Source organism: Amblyraja radiata, chromosome 17, assembly GCF_010909765.2.
Source record: "Amblyraja radiata isolate CabotCenter1 chromosome 17, sAmbRad1.1.pri, whole genome shotgun sequence".
Taxonomy (NCBI): Eukaryota; Metazoa; Chordata; class Chondrichthyes; order Rajiformes; family Rajidae; genus Amblyraja; species Amblyraja radiata.
The window spans coordinates 12,585,725-12,610,874 of NC_045972.1; the positions used below are offsets into that span (position 1 = coordinate 12,585,725).

A 25,150-nucleotide genomic window follows, 5' to 3' on the forward strand; every position below is an offset into this window, starting at 1 on the left:
AGTAACAATTTATTTTTTTAACCCACTCATGAGGGGTAAATAAATAATTAAATGTGTTCTCACATATCTCAGTTCCACAACTATATACACATCTACATGTAACATTGTGAGCAACTACTTTCCACCGTGTGTCATCTGTTAAGGCTTCTTTTTAAATGAAGGATAGGAAATGTATAAAATGTAAGGAAGGATTAAACTAATTTGATTCTTTCCACTTTTAACATGCAGTCTGCAACAGTATTTAGTAAATTCTGTTTCAATAACTGTGTTTAAAGTTAATTTAGAACCAAGCTGGCACTCAGCCATAATCTGTTTCTTATATCATTTGCGTTATGATACAATGATATTCAATGCACACAAATTAAATAACTATAGCTCCTAGAACAATTCCAATCTTAATGCAGAAAAAGAATGACGCGGGCTATTTCATATTTTCACGCAAGTAATTTGCTATCTTTAATAGTAACCAATCCCTTGATTACAGTTAGTAATAAGATTTTCCTACAAAGTTTTTCTCAATGTTTTAAAGCTTGTTCCCAGTTTAACATAATTTGATATTGTTCTATTATTTGAATGATATTGCAAAAACTAAAATATAATTTCAAACTAATCAGAAATAATATGTAATAAAATTGGTTCCATTGATTTTTATAAAATCTTTGGCAATATTGATTTTTCTATACTAAATTTTTTTTCGTAAATTTCTGAAGCTTAATTTTCATGATTTTACTGCCATGCAATTAGTTGAGTAACAGGTAGGCAAATTTAGGAAATATATTAGGTTTTGCTGAACCGTATATGAAAATGTTTGCGATAAGGTTGTAAATGACAACGCAGATTCAGGTGGCAGGGAATTTTGTGCAGTAATATTTACTACTTAACTTTCATTGGGATGATAAATTGTGAAGAAAAAGTTTTTTTTAAAAAACAGTATTGTCTAGCAATTCATCATGTCAGTAGCACTCATATTATATTTGTATCAGAGCTTATTCTGCATCCGAAATTCATTCTATTGACAATAATGCCTGTAGACTGTGTTAGGTCCACCCGACTGGGATGAAATTTCCAATTATCCATTTGTTGAAAAGTTAAAAGAAAAGTTGCATTCTGAAGGGCCAGCTTTAGTGATAGAAAAAGTGACGAGTCATCAGCTTTCTGCTTTAATGAACCATCTACCTCCACATCGACTAGTGAGTGCAGTTAAAAGCAGAAACCTGGAACTTGCTCTGATTTGTCCTGCTCCTTCACGAGCTTTGTTAAACCGATACCTTGCCAATAGACTTCCCATTCAAAGTGCACAAGGGCATGAATTTGCAACATTCACATACTAGTTTCTCACTGAAGTGACAGCCAAACAATTTATCTGGCCCTGAACACTCAAAGGTTTTTGCATACCCATTTCTTCAAATGAACAAAACAGTATGTCTTTTGGTTTTTGCTTTCTATTTCTTTTAATCTTTTATTTTTGGCAAATAATTTCACATTGAATAAAGTATTCTTAAGGGATTAAAGGTAAATTAAAATTACAAAGACGGACAGGCATTCTGATCATACAAGTTTGTCTTCATTTTACATGAAGTTTGGATAAGTATTGAGTAATTTTATGTTTTGAGCATATTATTCAAAAATACATTTCCTTTTGAATATGTGTTCAGTTGCTAAAAGCCTAAGAAGGAGCATTGATTGTAATCTAATTCATTCTTCCTGCCTTGGACTCTGATTGACACCTGAGGATCCTTTAAGGCCGTTAGGATATGAAGTAAAGGTTTAGCCTCTCCTGTTCCAACATCATTGATGTGCAAAAGCACAACACCAAAAAAGGACTTTAAAAAGGTAGCAAATTGATGTCAATGAATGGACAGGAATTCCGGGGGAAGTTTTAGGTATTATAAAAGTTGTACGTGGTTTTTTAGCATTAACTACAAATCTAAACCATTTCCTATTTTATTATCTTTCAGCGCTAGTCCATAACTAATGGCCAGCAATTTATTTTAACATTTTATGCACCGTGAGGCAATCAGAAATGCAAGATTCTGGTAAACACTAACAGATTACAAAAAAAAAGATGCAAAGTGCTGGAGTAATTCAATGGGTCAGGCAGCATCTGTGGAGAACACGGATAGGTGATGTTTTGTGTTGGGACCCTTCGTCAGACTCAATGTATATACGGGTTTGATAACAAAATTGGGATTGTTACTGCGTGTGGAGAGTTGTGCGTTCAGAGAGAGGGAGATTGAATTGGGTAAGGGGGGTGGAGACATTAAGATGTGTCATGCCACGTTGGCAGTAGGAAATTTTCTGTGTGCTTAAGTAAAGCAAGAATTTCATTGTCCTATACAGGGACACATGACAATAAACTCACTTGAACTTGAACTTGAACTTGAACTTGAAATAAAAAAGTCCAGGGAGGATAGAAGGCCGGCAGGGGGAGTCATGAAGATAGAAGAGCTTGGCACTGGGAGGTGAGAAATGTCTTTCATCAACATGAGTGGAGATACTTTTGAAGCAGGATGCAGTTTTGGACTCCAAATTTGATTGTGTGCAGTTTTGGTCTCCAAATTTGAGGAAGGACATTCCTGCTATTGAGGGAGTGCAGCGCAGGTTCGCGAGGTTTATTCTCAGGATGGCAGGACTGTTATATGTTGAAAGAATGGAGTGACTGGGCTTGTATACTCTGGAATTTAGAAGGATGAGAGGGAATCTTATTGAAATATATAAGATTATAAAGGGATTGGACAAGCTAGAGGCAGGAAACATGTTCTCAATGTTGGGGTGTCCAGGACCAGAGGCCAAAGTTTAAGAATAGGGGTAGGCCATTTAGAACGGAGATGATGAACAACTTTTTCACCCAGAGAGTTGTGAATCTGTGGAATTCTCTGCCACCGAAGGCAGTGGAGGCCAATTTTCTGGATGCTTTCAAGAGAGAGTAAGATAGAGCTCTTAAAGATAGCGGAGTCAAGAGACATGCGGAGAAGGCAGGAATGGGGTACTGATTGTGGATGATCAGCCATGATCACAATGAATGGCAGTGCTGGCTCGATGGGCCGAATTGCCTACTTCTGCCACTATTGTCTATTGATGGACCAAAAATGTCTAGTGTACTACATGTTAGATACTAACCTGATGATGCCGAATTTGCTATATTATAAAAATAAAGTTTTAGGAATGAACAATCGTAGGAGGGGGAATAGAAGAACATTTGGATAGAGGCAGAAATGGACTCACCAAAGCAGAATAAATTGCCAATCATATAATTAAGCACCAGAATATAAAAGATACTGAAGGCAAAAAATACTCGTTATAAGTTTAATCAAACATAACCTATGTATGGTGAAACTATCTTTGCATGTTTAATGTCCTATAATGTGAGAAAGAAGGGCATAGTCAGTTCATTCCCATCAGATTCCTGTTGGGTCAGTTTAGATTAGTTTGGTTTAGAGATACAGCACAGAAGCAGGCCCTTCGGCCCACCGAATCAGCACCGACCAGTGATCCCTGCAAATTAACACTATCCAACTAAACACACTAAGGACAATTTACATTTATACCAAGCCAATTAACCTGCAAACCTGTACGTCTTTGGATTGTGAGAGGAAATCGACGATCTTGGAGAAAACCCACGCGGTCACGGGGAGAACTTACAAACTCCATACAGACAGCACCCGTAGTCAGGATCGAACCCAGGTCACGTTTGGATTCAATTAGTTTGCCATGGCATCACTAAAAAAAATCTGTTTTACCACATTTATTTATTGCACACGAGAGGGGCCATTTCACCACTGGGTTTAGAGGTCTAGCAAAGGTAAACAGTCCCAAAATGGAGTTTCTTTCATGGAGAAGGCAAAATCTGAAGCCCACCTCACCTCCACATTCAAGGTGTTTAAGGATTACTGCAGATGGATGATAAATGCTCAAACTTGATTGCATACACTCTGTATGATGGTCAGTCTTACAAATGAGACAATAGAATATGACATGAGAATTGCTTTCATGGAGTGGTATATTGCTTTAACCATCTATTAAGTGGCTGAGGTAAATCTGATCGCCTAATGGACACTATTTTGAAGGTTTGTGGTATTATTACATTTTAATCTAAAATTAGAATGAGTGGCTTTCAAACTAATTAGGCTTGCTACTGATAATAACTCACAAAGGAATCTGTAGAGTGTGTTACAGTTTCAGTACATCACAAATGTTTTACGAGCTTCATATGAAAGCTGCTTACCATGGGGGGTCATTGTGCTGAACCAAATCCATGCATCAGGCTTGCCCCAACCCCCAGCCCTCTCCTATGGCCACAATAACCTTTTGTGGAAGCTAATCTACAAGCTAGAGTGTTCTGCATGTGCCAATCAGATATCATGTCCTAAGGAATCCTTTGGGGTGGCACGGTGGCGCAGCGGTAGAGTTGCTGCTTTCCAGCGCCAGAGAGCTGGGTTCAATCCTGACTACGGGTGCTGTCTGTACGGAGTTTTTACATTCTCCCTGTGACCACGTGGGTTTTCACCGGGTGCTCCGGTTTCCTCCCAAAGTTCCAAAGACGTGCAACTTGGTAGGTTAATTGGCTTTGATAAAATTGTAATTCGTCTCTAGTGTGTAGGAGAGTGCGAGCGTGCGGGGATCGCTGGTCGGTGGGGCTGATGGGCATGTTTCCACGCTGTATCTCTAAACTAAACTAAACCAAACTAAACTAGAGCGCCCTATCTAACCTCCCCTTCACTCTCACCACCAGACAATCCTGATGCTCAACTCTAGCTCTTCATAAGTCTGATATCAGTCACATGTAAACCAAGTTCAAATAAATATACTTCAATTAAAACATAATTAAAATGTAAATTAATTTAAAATGTTATTGCTAATTAAAAGATTAACAAAATGAAAACGGCTCACCTTTCCCATCCAGGCCAGCAAATGTAAAACAAGGAGCCAGATACGAAGTGTATCCAGCACCAAGAACCTCCATCGACCGCATGGTGACTCTCAGGATAGAGCAAGAGGTCAAATGTCCCAACGCCTGTCCTCCAGCATGGTCTCACTTCTTCACTGCAATGTACAAGCATGAGAGTCACGTAGATGCTGACCCATGAGGGTTTCCTTACCGCAAGTTCTCCTCCAACCCACAAGTAACTGCGTGCATTTCAGGCCAATCCATCTCAATCAACTCAATGTGAACTGTGGGCGCAGATAAAGCACAGGGGCACAACGCAGTTGGTTGAAGTTGTATAAAGTCACGTAAAGAAAGTTGAACTATTTATTTCACAAAATGCTGTGTAACTATTTTTTTTGGATTCAATTCTTAATCTGTGATATGATAGGCATTTTCTGTCAAACATAAGTTAAAGATCGACTGGGTGAATTTACCAACTAACTCTATAAGGAACTCTAGTTTAAATGCAAACAGATTCAAGATTTGAACGTATTATTGGTGAACTTACAGGACCAAACGCAACTTTATGTTATTGGAGTTCTCTTTTAATTAAAGGCATTTGTAAGTCCAACACCATGGTGCAGCTGGTAGAGCTGCTTGCTCACAGCAACAGAGAGTAGGGTTTGATCCTGGTCTCGGGTGCTGTCTGTGTGGAGTTTACGTGGGGTTTCTCCCTGTAACTGCATGTGTTTCATCCGGTTTTCTCCCACATCCCAAAGACACATGGTGAATCGGTAAATTGCCCTTAATATGTAGGAAATGGATGGGAAAGTGGGATAACATAGAATCGGTGTGAACATCTGATCAATGATCAGCATGGATTCAGTAGGCCAAAGGTCCTGTTTCCATGTTGTATCACTAAATTCAGTAACAAATAAAATATTCTGAGCAATTATGCAGCTATTAGAATATGACAGCCAGTCTCTAACTTGGATGGAGCTCAAATTATTGACACTTTCTGTATTGTATGAGTGTGACGCACTGGATTTATTACCGTCCAGGATTATCTGGAGCAAGACAATTCATGGCAACAGTTCACACCATATATATTAAAATAAATAGAATCAGTCATACAGTGTGGAAACAGGCAGTTCAGCCCAACTTGCCCAAACCGACCAACATGTCCCGTCTACACTAATCCCACTTGCCTATGTTTGGCCCATATCCCTCTAAACTTGTCCTATCCATGTACCTGTCTATTTGATTCCTAAATGTTGTGATAGACCCTGCCTCAACCATCTCCTCTGGCAGCTCCTTCCATAAACCCACCACCCTTTGCGTGAAAAAGTTATCCCTCAGATTCCTATAAAATCTTTCCCCCTGCACCGTAAACCTATGCCCTCTGGTTCTCGATTTTGGTTCTCTCTGGGCAAGAGACTCTGTGCGTCCACCTGATCTATTCCTCCCATAATTTTTTTACGAAACTAAATTTCTAACTGAGAATTAAAGTGCAGCATAACAAAAAGAAAGATTTCACTTAACTAAAAGTGATTACTTCATTTCCATATACTATTAAAACTCTGTGTATGTGTGTGTGTTTGTGGGTGTATGTCAGATTCGGCCTTTGATTCCTTGGTCCGCCAGCACCACACACTGAATCTCCGTCATTTTTTCCATTTCGCTAGCTAATTCACTCTTACATTCACTCATGCACTCCTCAAAACATTTGGACCCCCCCCCCCACTCACTAATTTTGTCGCCTCCTGCTGGCCAGCGACCATAATGGCTGCTGACGCCCGGCTCTGCTCGAAAAACGCCGACATTTTTCCCTACCGCTGGTGCCCGGCCCGGCTCTGTCACGCTGCCTCAAGCCAAACATTGGATGTTCAACCGCAGCAGCGGGGGAACAGCCAGCGTGATAGAGCCGGCGTGTCAGAAGCGCCGAGGATGCGAGGCCTCATAGTCTCTGATCATTCTACAGTGAGTTCAGTTCGGTAACAATACCCTCCCCCCTCCACCCCTCCCCCCACTCTCCCCCCCCCCTCCCCTCCCCTCCTGTCCCTTCCCCTCTCCCCCTCCCTCCCCCCCTCCCCGTACTCGGGGTCTGAAGCACGTTCGGGGACCAGACCCAATGGGTCTGCACTTGGACTAGTATCTATTAAAACTCTGTGTGTGTGTGTGTGTGTGTGTGTGTGTGTGTGTGTGTGTGTGTGTGTGTGTGTGTGTGTGTGTGTGTGTGTGTGTGTGTGTGTGTGTGTGTGTGTGTGTGTGTGTGTGTGTGTGTGTGTGTGTGTGTGTGTGTGTGTGTGTGTCATTTTGCCTTTGAAACGTAGTTCCTCAAAAACCAGACGCAAAAACGCGAAGAATTTTACATATTTCAGTAGGGATTTAACATGATTTCAGAAATGCACTCCTCTCTAGATTTGGTCAATTATTTCCCCAGATTTTGAATAAAATTGTTCACAAAACATCAAAAAAAATTAAATCAAACTGCTGCATGAGTCACAGTGCCACCTCACTGATCCAATCACAATGGATCTCATTTACATATATGACATCACAACGGGACTGGGGTGGGGGATTGGATCCTTCACGTGGTCCCGCTAAAATCAAACTGCTGCATGAGTCACAGTGCCATCTCACAGATGTACAATCACATCACAATGGGACAGGGGTGGGAGATCTCTCCCCCTCCCTGACATTTAAAAAAATATTAAGGTTGCCCAGCTGCTGACCTCACAATGCCTTTGCACCTGGCCCAACTGCCTCCAGGCCCCGCCCGGCCCCCCCCCCCCCCCCCCCCCTCCCAGCCTGGCTGCTGGTCCCGCCCGGCTTCGCCCGCTGACCTCTCAATGCCTTTGCACCTGGCCCAACTGCATCATGGCCCCGCCCGGCCCTGCCCCCCACCTGGCCCCACCTGTCATTGACAGCTTAGATCGGACCCGCTGTGTGTGTGTGCATGGTGGGGGGGGGGGTACTCCCCTGAAACCGCACATTGGGGAACAGACCCAACGGATCTGCACTTGGTCTAGTAGAATATTAAGTTAAATACTTTTGAATCAAATACCTTTCTTTGTATGATATTGATGCACCTTGATTACCCAATTTCTGAATGAACATAGAGATGGCTTATTTTGCAAAGTGAGAAACCAGACCCATCCACTCCCGTATGTGAAAGTCCATTCACTAATTGTACACAGCAGAGAGAAAGCTGTGCAATTTTAATGGCGCTGCTAGGCTGAGAATCATATGTGCATGATCAATTACATTGACAGCAGGTGATCAAGTGCTCAGCTGACCCATTAATTTCCAGTTAAAGTTGCATTGATAAGAAAATAAGCTCAAGTCTCTGAAAACCATAAATGCCGATGGACTTGAATAAGACAGTATGGCACAGTGGTGCAGCTATTAGTGCTACTGCCACAGAGATTCACAATAATGTTTGGGCATGTTTGAGAGCATAACCGTGGGATGGAGAGTTATAAGGAGAGGGCGGGTTGGAATTAATAGATTGTTCATCTGGAATGCCATGTGGTAATCAACTGTATCTTTGGCATGTGCATCTTTGGAGTGGATGCACAAGCCCAATGTAAATCATGGCTGAGAAATGGACTCACTGCCTGAGGTTGCACCTACTGGTATAGGAGAGGAAAGAAAGCAGTATGGATCCTAAGGTGGAATAAAAACATTTAATTCTTTCTTTTCTTTTTCTTTTCTTCTTTCTTTCCCTTTTTTCCTTTTTCTTTTTTTCCGATCTAGTTATTAGTTTATAAAATGTTAAAACTGAAGCAGTACAAATATTGTATAACTGTTATGTCGATTATTTTCTCTTTGTACAATTGCTTCTAATAAATATAAATAATAAATAAATAAAAAATAAAAATAAAAATAAACCATTTATTTCGGTTTCTGCTTCAGATTTGTCCTTTGCCATTCCAGCTATATAGAGAATGTCACAAAGTGCTGGAGTAACTCAACATGTCAGGTAGCATCTCTGGGGTACATGGATAGGTGTGTTTTCATTTGAGATGAGACTGAAGAACGGTCTCGAACCGAAACATCACCTATCCCAGTTCTCCAGAGATGCTGCCTGACCAGCCGAGTTACTCCTGCACTTATAATATTTTTTGTGTATTAACCAGCATCTGCAGTTCATTGTTTCTATATAGAGAGTGAGAATGTCCAAACTTTCCAAAGTACTTCCTGGACAATATTTCAGAGGCATCGTAACTATTACTCTACATAAAAAAACATTATTGAAATTACTTTATGAATTCTTCTCGTCGTAAATAATATATTTGGAAAAACATCCTACCACAGGTGGGTTGATTTGAAAAAAATATTACAATCAATGCTTCTTAGGATTTTAGCAACTGATCACATTTTCGAAAGGAATTTTTTTTCTTGAATAATATGATTAAAATATAAAATTACTCGACATTTATCAAAACTTCATGTAAAATGAAGACAAATTTGCACGATTATTCTGATCAGAATATCTGTCAATTTTTGTATTTTTTCTTTACCTTATCCCATAAGAGAATATGACCATATTAAATGATATGCAAAATTGAAGAACACAAATAAATGTCTGTATAACAAACTATAGTTCAATCATTCATTCTGTTTTCAGCTGTAATAAAATGGTGCATCACTTGATACTGTGTTATATAGACACCTCAGAAAACAACTGGAATTCATTGAATGGTGGAAAATATTTATAATTTATTAAAATTATTTACTCAAACAAAAGTTTTGATGAAGTTATCGGCTAATTAAATGAATATGACTTGTATATGTTTGAAATAAGATGCTATTTACTTGCTTATATTTATTTGCAGAAATTTATCAATATACAATAGGTGCAGGAGTAGGCCATTCGGCCCTTCGAGTCAGCACCGCCATTCAATGTGATCATGGCTGATCATCCCAAATCAGTACCCCGTTCATGCCTTCTCCCCATATCCCCTGACTCCGCTATCTTTAAGAGCCCTATCTAGCTCTCTCTTGAAAGTATCCAGAGAACCGGCCTCCACCGCCCTCTGAGGCAGAGAATTCCACAGACTCACAACTCTCTGTGAGAAAATGTGTTTCCTCGTCTCCGTTCTAAATGGCTTACCCCTCATTCGTAAACTGTGGCCCCTGATTCTGGACTCCCCCAACATCGGGAACATGTTTCCTGCCTCTAGCGTGTCCAAACCCTTAACAATCTTATATGTTTCAATAAGATAACCTCTCATCCTTCTGAACTACAGAGTGTACAAGCCCAGCCGCTCCATTCTCTCAGCATATGACAGTCCCGCCACCCCGTGAATTAACCTTGTAAACCTATGCTGCACTCCCTCAATAGCAAGAATATCCTTCCTCAAATTAAGGGACCAAAATTGCACACAATACTCTAGTGTGTGCTCAAATACTCAAAATACTCAAGCCTTTTTAATAATTATAAAGTTGATATGAAATTCTTCAGCAGATCCACTATCATTGTGAAATATTTTGTTACCTCAAATCTGTTTTCAAAACACTAAGCAGATGTTAAAATGTCATATTTCTTCAACTATAGTTTCATTTAACAAATTTACTTCAATGGAGATCGGGAAAATGTGCAAATTTAATATTGGACAATTTGTCAGAAAAGTAATGCAGTTTGTAATTGCCTCAAATAATAAAAAGCCTAACTCGTCTGCAAATAAAACTTGCTTTAAAATAACAAACATATGTTATCAATGCAACTATAATCTTAACCCAATCAAGTGTTTTACTTTGGGATATTCAAATGGAAAGATAAATTATTTCGCTCTAAGGGGAAAATCTTCATCTTTTCTCACCAGCACTGAAGGCATGTTCAGGTATCAGCCACACACTGTACACATCCTCATCCTCAGTCAACCCTGGAGCCAAATGGATAACCAGTGACCATAACTCTTGCAGTTTTAGTTTTAGAACTTGTGACCAAAGGCAAATTTCTTCTTGTGAATTCTTTTCTGACGCTTGTTTTTTCTTTTGTTATATTACAGTTGTTGTCACTGCCAACGTTATCTACATCATCTGCAGAGGGAAAAGCTGGCGAGTTGCTCCTTACATCCACAACATATCATTCATGATGAGCTTTTGATGGCACTGGGCCTGTGCTCTCTGGAGTTTAGAAGAATGAGGAGGGACCTCATTGAAACATATTGAATAGTGAAATAGAGTGGATATGGAGAGAATGTTACCACTAGTGCGAGAGTCTAGGACTAGATGTCATAGCCTCAGAATTAAAGAAAGTTCCTTTAGGAAAGAGATGAGGAGGAATTTCCAGTCAGAGGGTGGTGAATCTGTGGAATGTATTGCCACAGAAAGCTGTGGAGACAAAGTCAATGGATATTTTTAAGGCAGAGATAGATAGATCCTTGATTAGTACGAGTATCAGGGGTTATGGGGAGAAGGCAGGAGAATGGGGTTAGGAGGGAGAGATAGTTCACCCATGATAGAAACAGTGGCAAAGTAGAGTTGATGAGCCGAATGGCCTAATTCTCCTCCTATCACTTATGATCAGCTGATGTGTCAGCAGGACTGACCTGGTATCACTTAACTTGTGCTTCCCTGTTCATAATTATGAAGACTCATCACGGAATACCCCACTCACTGAAAGGGATTAATCGTGACCACATTTGCGAAAAGAAACAGAGGCTTGATGAGAGAGTTACTAGATTTCTAAATGTGCGTTATTTAAATTTACCACTCGCTTACAACAAGGAACTGGGACTTTCACAGCAGATAAGAGACTTTGAATTTACCAGTAAACTTGAACATATTTGACTGATATTGCAATCTAAACTTTCTCTAGAACTTGGAATTATTAGTTTCACTAGCTCCTAAAGTAGAAACGATAGAAACCAAATGGGAAGATAGTGCAAAATTTAATAGAAACTGGCAACATTGGTGACAAGATAATCAACTGGTTGGGGAAGGGGACAGATGAGGGGATAGGTGAGGGGACAGAGGACTATCCTTGAGATCAATGTAGCAACACCATAATTTCAGGAGGAGCCTAGAATTCTTCCTGAATAGTTAATCACAGCACCATTGGAGAAAGCAATAACTCTATCAATAAGCAGCTGATGGCAATGACAACCATAAGAGTAGTTTCACCAAAAATTGAATAGAAAGTAGACTATCAATATAATCTAAAAATTAATCTAAACATTAGTTTGTTTGTATGCAGAGGTGATTGTATTGTAGCTCGGGCGGCAATTTGGAATCATACAGCATAGAAACAAGACCCTTGGCACAACTCATCCACATTGATGTCACATCAAGCTAGTCCCATTTATTCACGTTTGGCCCTGATCCCAGTAAACCTTTCTTAATGAAGGTAGAAACAAAATGCTGGAGTAACTCAGCGGGACAGGCAGCATCTCTGGAGAGAAGGAATGGGTGACGTTTCAGGTCGAGGCCCTTCTTCGGACGTCAGAGTTTGAAGAAGGGTCTTCCGACTCTGGTCTTGACCCGAAACGTCAACCATTGCTTCGCTCCAGAGATGCTGCCTGTCCCGCTGAGTTACTCCTGCATTTTGTCTTTACCTTCCTATTCATACACCTGAACAAATATCATTTAGGTTGTATGAGAAAGTAATATGCAAAGTATACAATTTCAGAAAATGGGAGGAAGCCATTTAAGAGGAGCATTTATTTTCTAATACAACACACTAACCTGTTCATCTTTGCCACACATCTTTGAAGATGGCATCTTCAACACATATTAGCACTTCCATGAAAAATAGTTAACACGAGCTATGCATGGTGATTGCAAAGTTTAACAAGAAATAACCGTAAAAAGTATCGTCTACAGAATGATATGTATTAGTATTGGTTCATTATTGCCACATACCATGGCACAGTGTAAAACTTTGTTTTGCATGTGATCTAGGAAATCATGTTGTACATGAATACATCAGGTAGTGGTTCTTGGTTTCTTGGTCCTCCAAAATATTCCAAATGGAATTTAAACTGGAGGTAGTGCAAAAGAGAAAGTAAACAGAGTGGAAAATATTGAGCTACAGAAAAAGTGCAGATAAAAAAGTGCTGTGGCTCAACGCGGAGGATCGTAAGATCAGAAAGTCATACTAGGCATGCGAGAGATTCATTCAAGAGTCTGATAACAGCAGGAAAGAAGCTATTCTTGAATCTAGTGTGTGTGCTTTTGTATCTTCTGCCTGATGGGAAAGGGAAAAGAGAGAATGAGTAGAGAGTGAGTAGTTCTTGTTTATGTTGGTTGCTTCACTGAGATAGTGTGAATTGTAAATGAAGTTGATGGGAGTGGTTAGGTTGGTTTGTGTGATGAACTAGGCTACATTCATAATTCTGCAAATTCTTGCAATCTGGGGCAGAGCAGTTGGCATGCACAATCACAGGGTGCTGTCTATAGTGCATCTGTAGACATTGGTAAGAGTCTTTGGAGACGTACAGATTTTCATTAATCTTCTGAGAAAGCAGAGGTGTTGGTGTGTTTTCTTGCCTCTCGCATCTATGTGGTTGGATCAGGACAAATCCTTAGTGATATTTACACCTCGGATCTTCAAGCTCTCGGCCATCTCTACTTCAGTACTATTGTTGCAGACTTGGTCATGTACTCCACCCTGCTTCATGAGGTCAATCGCCTTCATTTCCCTGAGATTGAGGGATAGGCTGTTTGCTTGGCTCAATACTACTAAGATCTCTATCTCCTTCCTGTACTCCACCTCATCATTCTTTGAGAACCGATCAACATCAGTGGTGTCATCTGCAAACTTGAAAAGGGAGTTGGAGCAGAATTGAGCTCTTAGTCATATAAGGAGTAAGAGAAGAACACAGCTTCCTGGGGCACAGGTGTTGAGAATTATTGGATAGGTTGTTTGTTGCCTATCCTTACTGATTACGGTTCATAGATCAGGAAGTCAATGATCCAGTTTAGTTTAGTTTAGTGTAGTTTAGAGATACAGCATGGACAAGCAATCCCCGCACATTTACATGAGGAACATTTTTTTGTAACGTTTTACACCAAACCTACAAACCTGTACATCTTTGGCGTTTGGGAGAAAACCGAAGCTCTCGGAGAAAACCCACACAGGTCATGGAGAGAACATACAAACTCCGTACAGACAAGCACCCATAGTCAGGATCGAACCCAGGTCTCTGGTGCTGTAAAACAGTAGCTCTACCACTGCGCCACCGTGCAACCAGTAGCATAGGGAGCTGCTGAAACCTAGGCTAACGTATTTGGAGATGAGTTTAGATGGAATTATGGTGTTGAATGTGGATCTATAGTCAGTAAATGTGCATCTGATGTATGCATATTTGTTATCCTGATGTTCCAGGGATGAGTGTAGTAACAGGGAAATTGTGTCTGTCATGGTATATGTGAATCGCAGCTGATCAAGGCTGCCTGGGGGGCTGGAGTTGATGTGTGCCATGACCAGCCTGTCAAAGCACTTCATGATGGTGGATATCACAGCCACCAGGCAGTAGGGGATCTACTTAAGAAGGTGGGAACCTCAGAATGGTGTAGGGAGAGGTTAAATCTGGGGACTCCACCCAGGCCATTTGTTTTGTGTGAGTTCACTCTCAGGAGGGCCAATATAATGTCTGTGATGGTAATCATGGGTACAGGCACACCCAAGGCTGTCAGGGCATGTAGTGTCATTCCATACATATGTCACGAATATACTATATTTAGGTTATTCTACTGATAATTGGTATAACATTTAGTTGATCTGAACAATGCTTCAAAAGATTGGCATATGGATAATGTTTGAGATAATTTTCATATTTACCATCATCTTGAAACAACGCTACTCAATCATTACATCAGGCAGAAGGGTGATCATATATCTCAATATCATTGTGCTTTCTACCAAAAAAAAATCAACAGAAATATCAGGGAAGGATTAAAATTATTAACGTATTCTCCCATCAATTTCCCCAAACATTAGCAAATCATAATCACATTTTATGATCTTGCATTTCAGACTACTATGGGATTGCATTAGCAAAGAAATTCAAGGTTTAATTGGAAAAGATATGAGAATTTAGGCAAACCTATTAAACATAAAAGGCAAATGTGAGGAGTGATTATTGTAGTTAATTAGAAAATGTAAAACAGATTTACATTGACAAACATATACTGATGTAAGAATTGTCAAATTCTGCAGCCAAATGATTTTGATTGAAACATAATAAATTGATTACTAGATTATTATTAACAATTATGCTTCAGAACAGTGTGAAACAAAATTAGGCAAGATTTCATTGTCCTACTCAAAAAACAATGGAGGTTTTTTTTAATACAAGAATATTGGCTGATTGGACCTTGTTTAAATTATTACAAATTAATTTACCTGCCAAAAGAGCTTCATAAAACTGATATTGCTTTATATATTCAGGGGATATAGAGCCAACTTACTCTATATTGTATAAAAACCAAATCCCTATATTTTTGTTTTTTTTATGTGGAAAAGCCCGTCCAGGCATTTTTTAATTAACACACCCAGCATTTACTCTAAGCATGATTCACCTTTTTTTTTTTAATCACAGAGAGGCAAAGTGCATGCCACAATGACCCTGAACAATCATGTAATCAATTTTAAAAATATTCACAAGTGCCTTTTAGGATACCGTAGATGGATAATAATATGCAACACCACTAATGCTCAAAGGATAGGTCCGTGAGAATAAAATGAAATTAGGGAAAATGTGATGTTATTGGAGCGCTGTTCACATCTAGACCAGGGATTGGGATAAGGACGAAGTTAATTGCATTTCCAGATGACAAACCGCTCACCTCAGAACTGAATGGCTCTTTATGAAAGCTATCAGTAATAAACTGTAAATCTCAGCTATGATTGCAAATAAAGGTCATGCCCCTTGTGCTGCTGATGTCCCTGTCTTATTATATTCCCCAGATCCTTTCCAGTCCTTAAGGTGCCTAAGCTCAAAAAAGCAATCAACACTGAAAATATTTTCCCCCCCTTTTTTCTCGTGACACCCATCCCCATACTTTGATAATCATAAACGTCTCATCTACAAAACAACAGGAATTTTGATCCTTGGGAGAAAATCACTGCTTAACCCTCACATGCCAAGCTGGTAAAAGATTCCGTCAAAAGCAGCTTCCCGGCTAAATTGAAATGCATAGTTCATGTACCCCATGCCTCGTTCAACTGATTTTAAAAACGCTTTCAGTTTTCCAATTTGAATCATTTAACACAGGGAATAGAATCACACCAATGTGGTATTCAACGTGCGTTTGTAGTGCAAGTTATAGAATAAGTTACAGGTAGTTTTGTTGCAATATAATTTTATTATGCAGTAAATCTGATAGGTTTTCGGGGGTCTTACAGCTCTTGATTGATGCATTGTCTTCTTCTGGAATCACAACGAGAAGCAACTTAGTAAATGGACCTTCCCGCGACCGCTTTGTGCAGACCACGGCTGTAAATTATTGGAGTAACATCCAACATTGTGCCCGTGATGAATTTTGGCAGGATAGTTATAAAAACTTCATATGTCAAAAAGAGAGGGGGAGGCAATCAGATAAGAGGAATGGGAAAGTGGGGGGGGGGGGCGTAGGGGGGGGGGGGGGGGGGCTGGGGAAAGCGCCATAGCAATCACAGGTGCATAAGATGTGTCCAATGTCGAAACCCGCTCGAAAACGCTTACCTGAAATGCGACGCTTTCCTGTTTTGATTTTCTTTTTTAATGTCCCCCCCCCAACCCCCGTCTATAATGAGGCCCTTTTTTTTTGCCAAAATTACCATGTAAATCAAAGTGATGTGTAAGATGCAATTTGTAAATCTAACAATTGATTACAAATTCTGTTGCAGGCTTTTCCTACCTCCACAAATCAAAGGTTAATTACTTATTTGGATAGTGGATTATTATTTAAATTAGAGAGGTTGTGTTACTACATATATTAATGGAAAAATAAATGTGAGGGTGTCCAGGGTGTTATTTTATCGTTACAAATCATAGGATATAACACTAGGTTTTTTTCTTCTTCAGCCCTTCTCACTTTTAAAACTGTGCATCCAAATCAATGTAATGTCACTGTACAGTGCAAAAGTGTTTTCAAAAATAGTATTTCCATTAACAAAACTATTTTGTGCTTGACTTTGTGATTTCTAGGTTGAAATTATTTTTTTAACAGAGGTTGCTATCTTCCTCATAATAGACCCTTCTGTAATAGCTAATGAAGGTAATGAAATATGACATGCAGTTTGGCCCTTGACCATGGGTTGCTCCCCCTCCCTCAGTATCTTGAACAAAGCCAAAACAGATGTAGCTACTTTGTGGTTTAGCATTGACGTATGCTGTTAGACCAGGTCATTAGGTTCCCAGATATTAAAATCTGCACTCTGCAAATGTGCAATTCTCTGATTTAACAAGAGACTGTCCCGAATGTTTCTCAATACAGTGGAAAATCAAGTTAATGACATGTCATGGCAGAATCGAGAGGCCACTAATGATGTTCAATTCCAAAGGTTCGTTATTAACAGGATAGATACGGAGAGACGATATCTTCTAGCTGGAGAGTTTGGAACTAGGAGGTATGGTCTCTGGATAAGGGGTCAGTCATTTAGGTACGAGATGAGGAGAAATTTCTTTATGATGAGAGTGATAAATCTTTTTGAATTCTCCAGCTCAAAACCAGCGGATGCTCAGTCACTGGGTATATTCAAGGGCGAGACAGATAGATTTTTTGGACACTGTGGTATTGCGAGGACAAGGATATTCAGCAGAAAAACGGGCTTGAGCCACAGGTTCAGCAATGATCGTACAGTGATGGAGCGGCTCAAAGGCCATGTGGACCACTGCTGCTCCTGTTTTTAGATTCAAACACAGTTGTCCTGTCGACTCAAAATTGCTTGAGTGCGTGCTGCATCGACAATAAAAGATATCATTAAGAAACGATTACAGTACTTCCCTGATAATATGCAAGACTTGTGATTAAAAAAAAACCACAGAAGCTTCCATGTTTTAGCACCTTTTCATTTCTTTCAGCAATGAAGCTCAGATGTGCTATTATACACTGGGATGCGAATAAAATAACATGGTCTTACATGCTATTGTCCATGCAGCTATGTGGGATTCTGCATTCGCTTGTTCTCTCGCCATGTACACGACACATCTCATAAATAAATTATGATAAGACATTGCATGGTAAACCATCAATTTACATTTTACTAATTTAAACCGTACACCAAAGAGCAAATGGATACTTGCTTAAAGAATTTAATGCTGCTCTATGGATGACCACAAGGCAGATATAAGACAGATAGAGGAGTGTGAGACGTATAAATTATTTCATGTTTCTGTCACCTCCTCAGCTCCCGGTGCACAAGGCCACATTAAATTTATTCTTTCAAGTGCTTTTTGAGCCCTAGAAAGGCCAGAAATGAAATAATCAATCTATTAAATAAATCATTCCATGTGTTAGTGATTGACATTATTGCAAGAACATTGGAAAAAATCAGGATTTATTCTTTTTTGAAACTGTTTATAGCTAAAGAGATGATTTACTGATCCTAAAATGATGCATTATGAATGAAACCATAAGCAGGTTGAAAGGCATAGTGTAAATATGTGCAAGCATTTTTAAGTTACCCTGATACATACAGCATTTCTGCAACAAAAATACCTTGGTGCTGGCACAATAGTAACTAAATGTCGACTCATGGAATATGCCAACTTTTCTGCTTCCAGAATTTTTAAAGCTTTATTTCAATTGTGGTCACTCTTATCTTAAAGTTATTTTTTTGTCTGCTGCAATGAATGTTGAAATTTCCATCAGTCCCAGAATAGCAGAAAGCTTTTCAGTCAGTTTTACTTAATGGAACAGTTGAACATTGCGACTGTGTTATTAGAAACACAAGCTCTCGACCAAATTACATATTTTAGTGTTTGAATTTATTGTATTAATCATAACCACACTAAATATCATGCATCCTGTGGCTGTCTTTTGAGGTAGTTTTAGCTTTTTACTGAAATATTCAGTAGGAAACAGTATATTAAGTTTACATTTTGAGAGTGATCCAGGAATCAGTGGTTATTCTTTTCCACAAATTCACCTCCAAAAGGAAAAAAAATCTAATTTAACCGGATTTTACTGTTCAATGTAATGAAAATAAAAATGATCGTGTTTATTAATTTTAACATTTTATTCTCCACTGTTTTGAAATTATTGGTCACAGCAAATAAGACGAGATTGCTTTTTTGTAACGAGTGTAGTCTCTTGCCATTAAAGCATCACAATGGTAATAATGAGAACCCAAACCCCCACAAGCAGGCCTCAATCCCCAGAATTAAACATATTTCTGGCTGCTCAAATGTCAGTCTCACATCATTTGTAAAATACGCTGAAGGTTCAGGTTACATTCCAATACCAATATTTTCCTTTTCTACTATTAAATGTTCCTTATTGAACGTCGAATCATCCTTTGCCTGAATAATTTCAGAAAACAAAATCATTTTTGCTTTCCTATGGACATATCTGATATATTTGATTATGACCTGGTTTTGAATTCTGCATTCAGATCAGAATGAAGTAATGAAATAACACTGCTGTGCAAGATGTAAAAATAAGTAAATACATTGTCCCAAGGCCTGCAGCATAAGGAGCTTTACTATCAAAATATTAATGTTGTGATATATCGTTTAATGAAGTTCAAATGCAAAACATTACAGTTTAGCACATGAAGAACAAGAAAAAAATGTGGAATGTAATCCTGTGGGAATTATATTTGATAAATATTTGTAACCAACAACCATCCTTCCTTTTTTAGGCTCGCACCGATGCTATATGAAATCAGACAGAAATGTGGCGGTACTGTGATGAAAAATATATTTATTCTCTACTGATGTTGCTTCTTTTACATGTTTAAGCTGTGGTTTACTGCATTTTTGAGTAGAAAATTGCCTGGGATTTAATGCCTCTGACCTGTAACCTGCACAACACACAATCTGCATCCATCCTAATAGAAGCGTACATGATATTCTGGGAAGATATTCATTGTAAGCTTATGAGGAAAGTGAAGCTGTACAAACCCTTTAATAGCTACATATCAGAATGGAAACTTTGCTAACAGTGTAATGCATAACTGCATATTGCTAAGTGCCACAGTGGATAAACAGCACAACGAAAAAGCTGATATCAAAACGTACCTCTGCGGTACATCCTGTGCGCAGAATTTAAACCCTACTTCAATTATCAAATCAATTGTCACGTATAATCTGATTTCTGAAATGTATATAATTTTAACTCTTAACCTTAATCTATTGTTTTATATTTGAAAGCATAACGGTTGTTTTTAGGAATCTCAGAATACACCTCTACAACAAGGTTACTCTACAGCATTAGTAGCCCCGAGCAAACATCAGAGATAGTGTTAATCTGCATCTCACTGTGTAACATGGAGCCGTATGTGAAAAGAAAATGGTACAAACTTGTTCCTTTGAAGGGAATACTGTTTTGCCATGAACCTCCTAAGCACATATCTGCATAAATAAATATATAAAATATATTTTGTGTTAATTCATTGCTTCTTCATACAATTTTATATTGCATAATGACCAACGAGAGTAGGAGAAAAGGTTTAGAAATCAAATCATGAAAACAGCCCTGAGGGTGGCACAAACTATTTCTAATTGTTTGCTTATTGACACCAATTTATCACGGGGCACTTACTGAATAAAGGTTTCTGCAATACATGACACTTCGTTATGTCAGTTTTTACCTCATGTTACAGCCCACATTTGAAAGAAGTGCTGAAAACTCTCAGACCAGAAATGAGCAGCCTATTAAGATTTGAAAAGCTGTCATCTAAACTGAAAAGACTTGCGTCAGCCACAGAGGATATATTTTAACTGCCTGTCCACAAAACTTTAATAATGCTGTCTTGCTCTAATGTGTGCGAGAAAGACAATTTTACTTCTTCTATTAACCTGAAGTGATTACAATAGCTTGATGGTGTTGCCTTATTTCATGGAATATTAAGTTCAAATTCTACTCACTGTAAGAACGATAAAAGTAACTCGTTGCTATATGCCCCCCAAATAGCCTCAAGTGACACAAATATTTTATTCTCCTTGCAAGTCTGCTGTAATCTAGGCCTATCCAAGGAATGAGTTTTGTCAGATTAGCTTTAATAAATTTGGAACTGTGCATTTGTTTATTACTTGCATTTTCATATCAGATACCATATCTAATTCTTTTTTTGGCCAGCCACATATCAATGTTGTAAATATCTTACTTCATAATAGGGCATTACTTCAAATGAAAAGGACAGATACCACTTGTGTCATTGCATAGATTCATATCCAGTTCACAGTACCATAGCTTAGGATGCAGTGCATTTGCATTTTATTGGTAGCGTCACTGTGAACTATACGAATACCGTTTTCACTGAGGAAGTCGTATATAATAGATAAAATAAAGCTTCATGTTATTCATCATATGATAGAATGAAACTGTCATACGCACAAGCAAAACTATATTGTTCCAGTGATCCTATGTGTAATAAAATGATGATTCAATATTTCTTTAATCTGTTACAAACATGCTTTGTTTCACAAGACTAAATAGTTATTCAGTCTTTACAGAAAATGATAACATTATTTGTACGAAATTCAGAATTCAACTATTATTATACCTCTGTTAAAAACTCTAATTAGTCGGTCTCATTATTACTAATCTTCTTAGAAAAATACTATCATTTGCAACACACAAAGTCTGTAACAACGTGCTTTAAGCAAACAATTCACAGAAACAGACAGACAGACAACACAAGCATACATTCCACCAGTTTTGTTTAATGCTGGAAAAATAATTCATAGACTGTATTTCAATTACTAAACAAAATGAATTGGCAAAAAATTAAGGGGAAAATCGAACAAATATAAGATTAATATAGAATTATGAAAACGACTGAAATACACAATGAAAGAGATAGAATAAGTGGTGGAATTCTTTGATGTCTGAATTCCAATTATACCCCTGACTGAGTTCAAAGAAAAAAAATGAATAAGGTATATGTTAGAAGGCACTAGATGCATCTTTGGTCTCAGCACTGCGCCCCTCTTTATGGTCATTCCCTTACGATTCCCGTGATGGAATTCTTCCTCCAAATTCTCATATTTGATTCACTGGTTGACAAATAAAGACAAATGCTTTATCAGCTGTCATTTTCTCTTCGCAGACCATTCACTGAATTCATGAGGAAAAAAAATAAATGGAATGAATGAGACTGTCGCATGCAAGCTGCAGAATTTCCCTGCTAATTCAAACGTGTGCAACAAAACATGAGCTTTTGAATACAATGCAATCTGCTGCATCGACTAAGAAATTCTTGCAGCTTCACCCACTGAAATAAAACATATATTTACACTAGAATTAGAAAATACATCTTTCTATCAACAGCCCATTTTACATTTATTTAAAATCAAATTGAGCTAATAAATGTCTGATGAAATAAAATTGATAACCTTAAAAAATAAAAATGCAACAAAGTAATAATTTCATAAATATGGCCCATATTACATGATAAATATTAAAGATTTCAAAAGAGATATTTCAGCAGTCATCGATTGTATTTAATTTTTTTATACTCTGTCGCTCTTTATTAGATTTTTTTTTAAATATCATTCAAAATATAAATTTGTATGCAATATTAAATCTCAAGTGAATCTGGAGCTGACAGATAAAGACCACCTTTAGATGGCTTTTTCTTAACCTTTTTGTTAAATTTTCATCAAAGGATTTTTTCTGTTTTTTGCCATTTAATTACAGTTAATACCACACTTATTAATAGAAGCAAAAAATGCAAATACACCAAAAGGATATATTTGTGTTGCATGCATTTATATCCTGCAAGACACAAATGTCAATCCCTCCATTTTGTAAGTTCCTTCTCTAGTGCAAATTAAATAAACTATTATTTTATGTATTTTTTATTCAAAACAAGAGTCCATCTGTATATTTATTAAGATTCAAGGTAATGGTTATGTTACATTTAAAAGAAACTTGCATCAAGCAGCAATGAAGTGTATCAGATTGGCATTTAACACAAAAGGTGATTACAGCAGCCAAGTTTGGTAAGCAGTAGAAATAAAACAATATAAAATTGATAACAGGAGCATGCATTTTACCTCAGACCGAAAGCAAGGCATGCTATAGAAATAATTTGTTGTTGAACAGGCCAATTTCTATTCATATTAAGAATTGCCACAGAAAACTAACTGTAGGACTATCTAGAATTTCTTACTTCAATGTGGAGACCAGAACATTAAAACGAGAACCGTAAGAAATAAATCATGTTCTAACGAATGGAAAAGTAAAATCCTTTTTTTGACTGCATCTTACAGCACCCATGCTGCACAGGCACTGTTTGAAATGATACGTGAACCAAAACAAAATTAACAGGAGCCTCAAACGTGAAACAATTATTCATTTTCTTATCTGATATTACATATTTTAGTGCGTTTATTTAGGAATAAATCAGTACATTAGGTGAATGTGAAAAATGTTAATCTAAATTCTACAAACCTACGTGTCACGACAAGCGTGTATGCTGCATTGAGCATAACAAGACGAAAGGGGTTATTGACACACTGTTGTCTCAAACCACTCTGAATACATTTCACATTTCATCAGTTTTGTCTTTTCTGCCACGGGTGAAGGCGATCAGAGCAGACACCCATTAGATTTTTCATACAATTTTTTCGACACGTTGGCAGGATGATGGCAATTTTGAAATCTTACCAAATGAGAAAATGTCAAAAATTGAACTGACATCAATAGGCGTCAAGGAGACAATGCGATCTAAAAATATAAAGCTTGCTTAATTCAAAAGTAATCAACATTTTGTTTTACAACTAAGGAAAAACGAGAGCTTATTTTGAAAGGAAAGAGTTCATTCTTTAATTACCGGAACACACAAAATTAACCGAGCTTTCCTTTGTTTCATTTCCATGTGAGAAATATGAAGCTTCAAGGACTGTACATCCAAGCTCAATTTTAACAAAAACACTTGCATAAAGCACCAGACATAAAAAGCATTCAACTGTGGGTCAAGCCTATGAAAAATATGAAATTTCATTAAAAAAAATTGAAAAGTAGAGTGTCATTTATGTATTACACTGAAAACCACTTCTATAAAATAGAGGGGCAGTAGTAACGAAAATGACATAGATTTTGAAAAGCAGCTCAATTAATTGAAGCCTGTAAAAAAAATTGCATGAAAAATCTTTTTGAAGAGTTAATTTTTAAGAAAGTCTGCTCTACGAACCTGTCCCTGCACTTAAAAATTATCGACCAATATACATATGCATCTAAGCATGCAAGTACAAAATCTTTCAAGGATAATAGTCAAAAGATTCCTTTGTTTGCAGGAGTCAAATTTAAAATCCCTCTATATTCTTGCTCTTTTAGAATCGCAACCAAAAAAACCCATTTAAGATCATGCAAACATGCCACTACAGTCACCAGATTTTAAGAACACTAAAAAATTACAATTATATCATTAGATTCCAATAAAAACCATCCTTTGTCTAAAAAGCTATCATTTTACACAATAGTGAGATACGTACAGCCTTAAAATCAAATGGTTTGATAAAGCAAAGACGATAGACTGCATTGCCATCTACAGGCAATACTGCATAAAAGCAGCCATTCCAAATTATAAACTCAAGTGTTTAAAATTAAATATTCTTTGTTTAAGAAATAAGAGTATGAGAAACAAACTGCTAAGATATCAAATTTCTTCTGAGTATATTTTGTTATTTGGCTCTGAAATACAGAACCAAAATGATGTGTTTTTCTTCGCTTGAACCCTCTTGTCTTGGAAGTACAAAGCACGGAACGCCATTGTTTCATAAACAAAATTACTTTTGCATCTGCAATCCACACAGTCTTACTATTTAGCGCATGTGATGCATTACCCAAGCGCACCGATTCATCTGAATTGTAAAAAGCTCATTCTGCAAAAATTTTAGCTGCTCAGATTCAAAGATGGAATAATAATTAAATCCAAATTTCCAGACCCATCGAAGGATCTTATGAATGCATGGTAACTTTCAATGAGAAAACCCAGGGTTAACAGAGTTAAATAATAATACTGTAACTGAGGAAGCCAAAAATGTTGTAGGAAGAGAAATCTGGAAGGTATTGAGCCGGGGTTGGCTGAGCCAGACTAGTAGTCAGTATTAATTTCCTTTCAGTTATTTTTACGTAGTACCATTTTTGTAGTCAAGAAAAGGCCTACCCTGCGCT

General features: G+C 37.9%; 1 long non-coding RNA gene across 7 annotated transcripts in view; it reads right to left on the reverse strand.

The window, feature by feature from the left end:
* LOC116982496 overlaps positions 1-25,150 on the reverse strand; it is a 171,291-nt gene that overhangs the window by 141,846 nt on the left and 4,295 nt on the right. For all 7 annotated transcript variants that reach the window (XR_004414471.1, XR_004414470.1, XR_004414469.1 and 4 more), the window contains exon 2: positions 4,891-5,043. This is a non-coding gene — a long non-coding RNA (uncharacterized LOC116982496). The remainder of the gene's footprint in view (positions 1-4,890; positions 5,044-25,150) is intronic.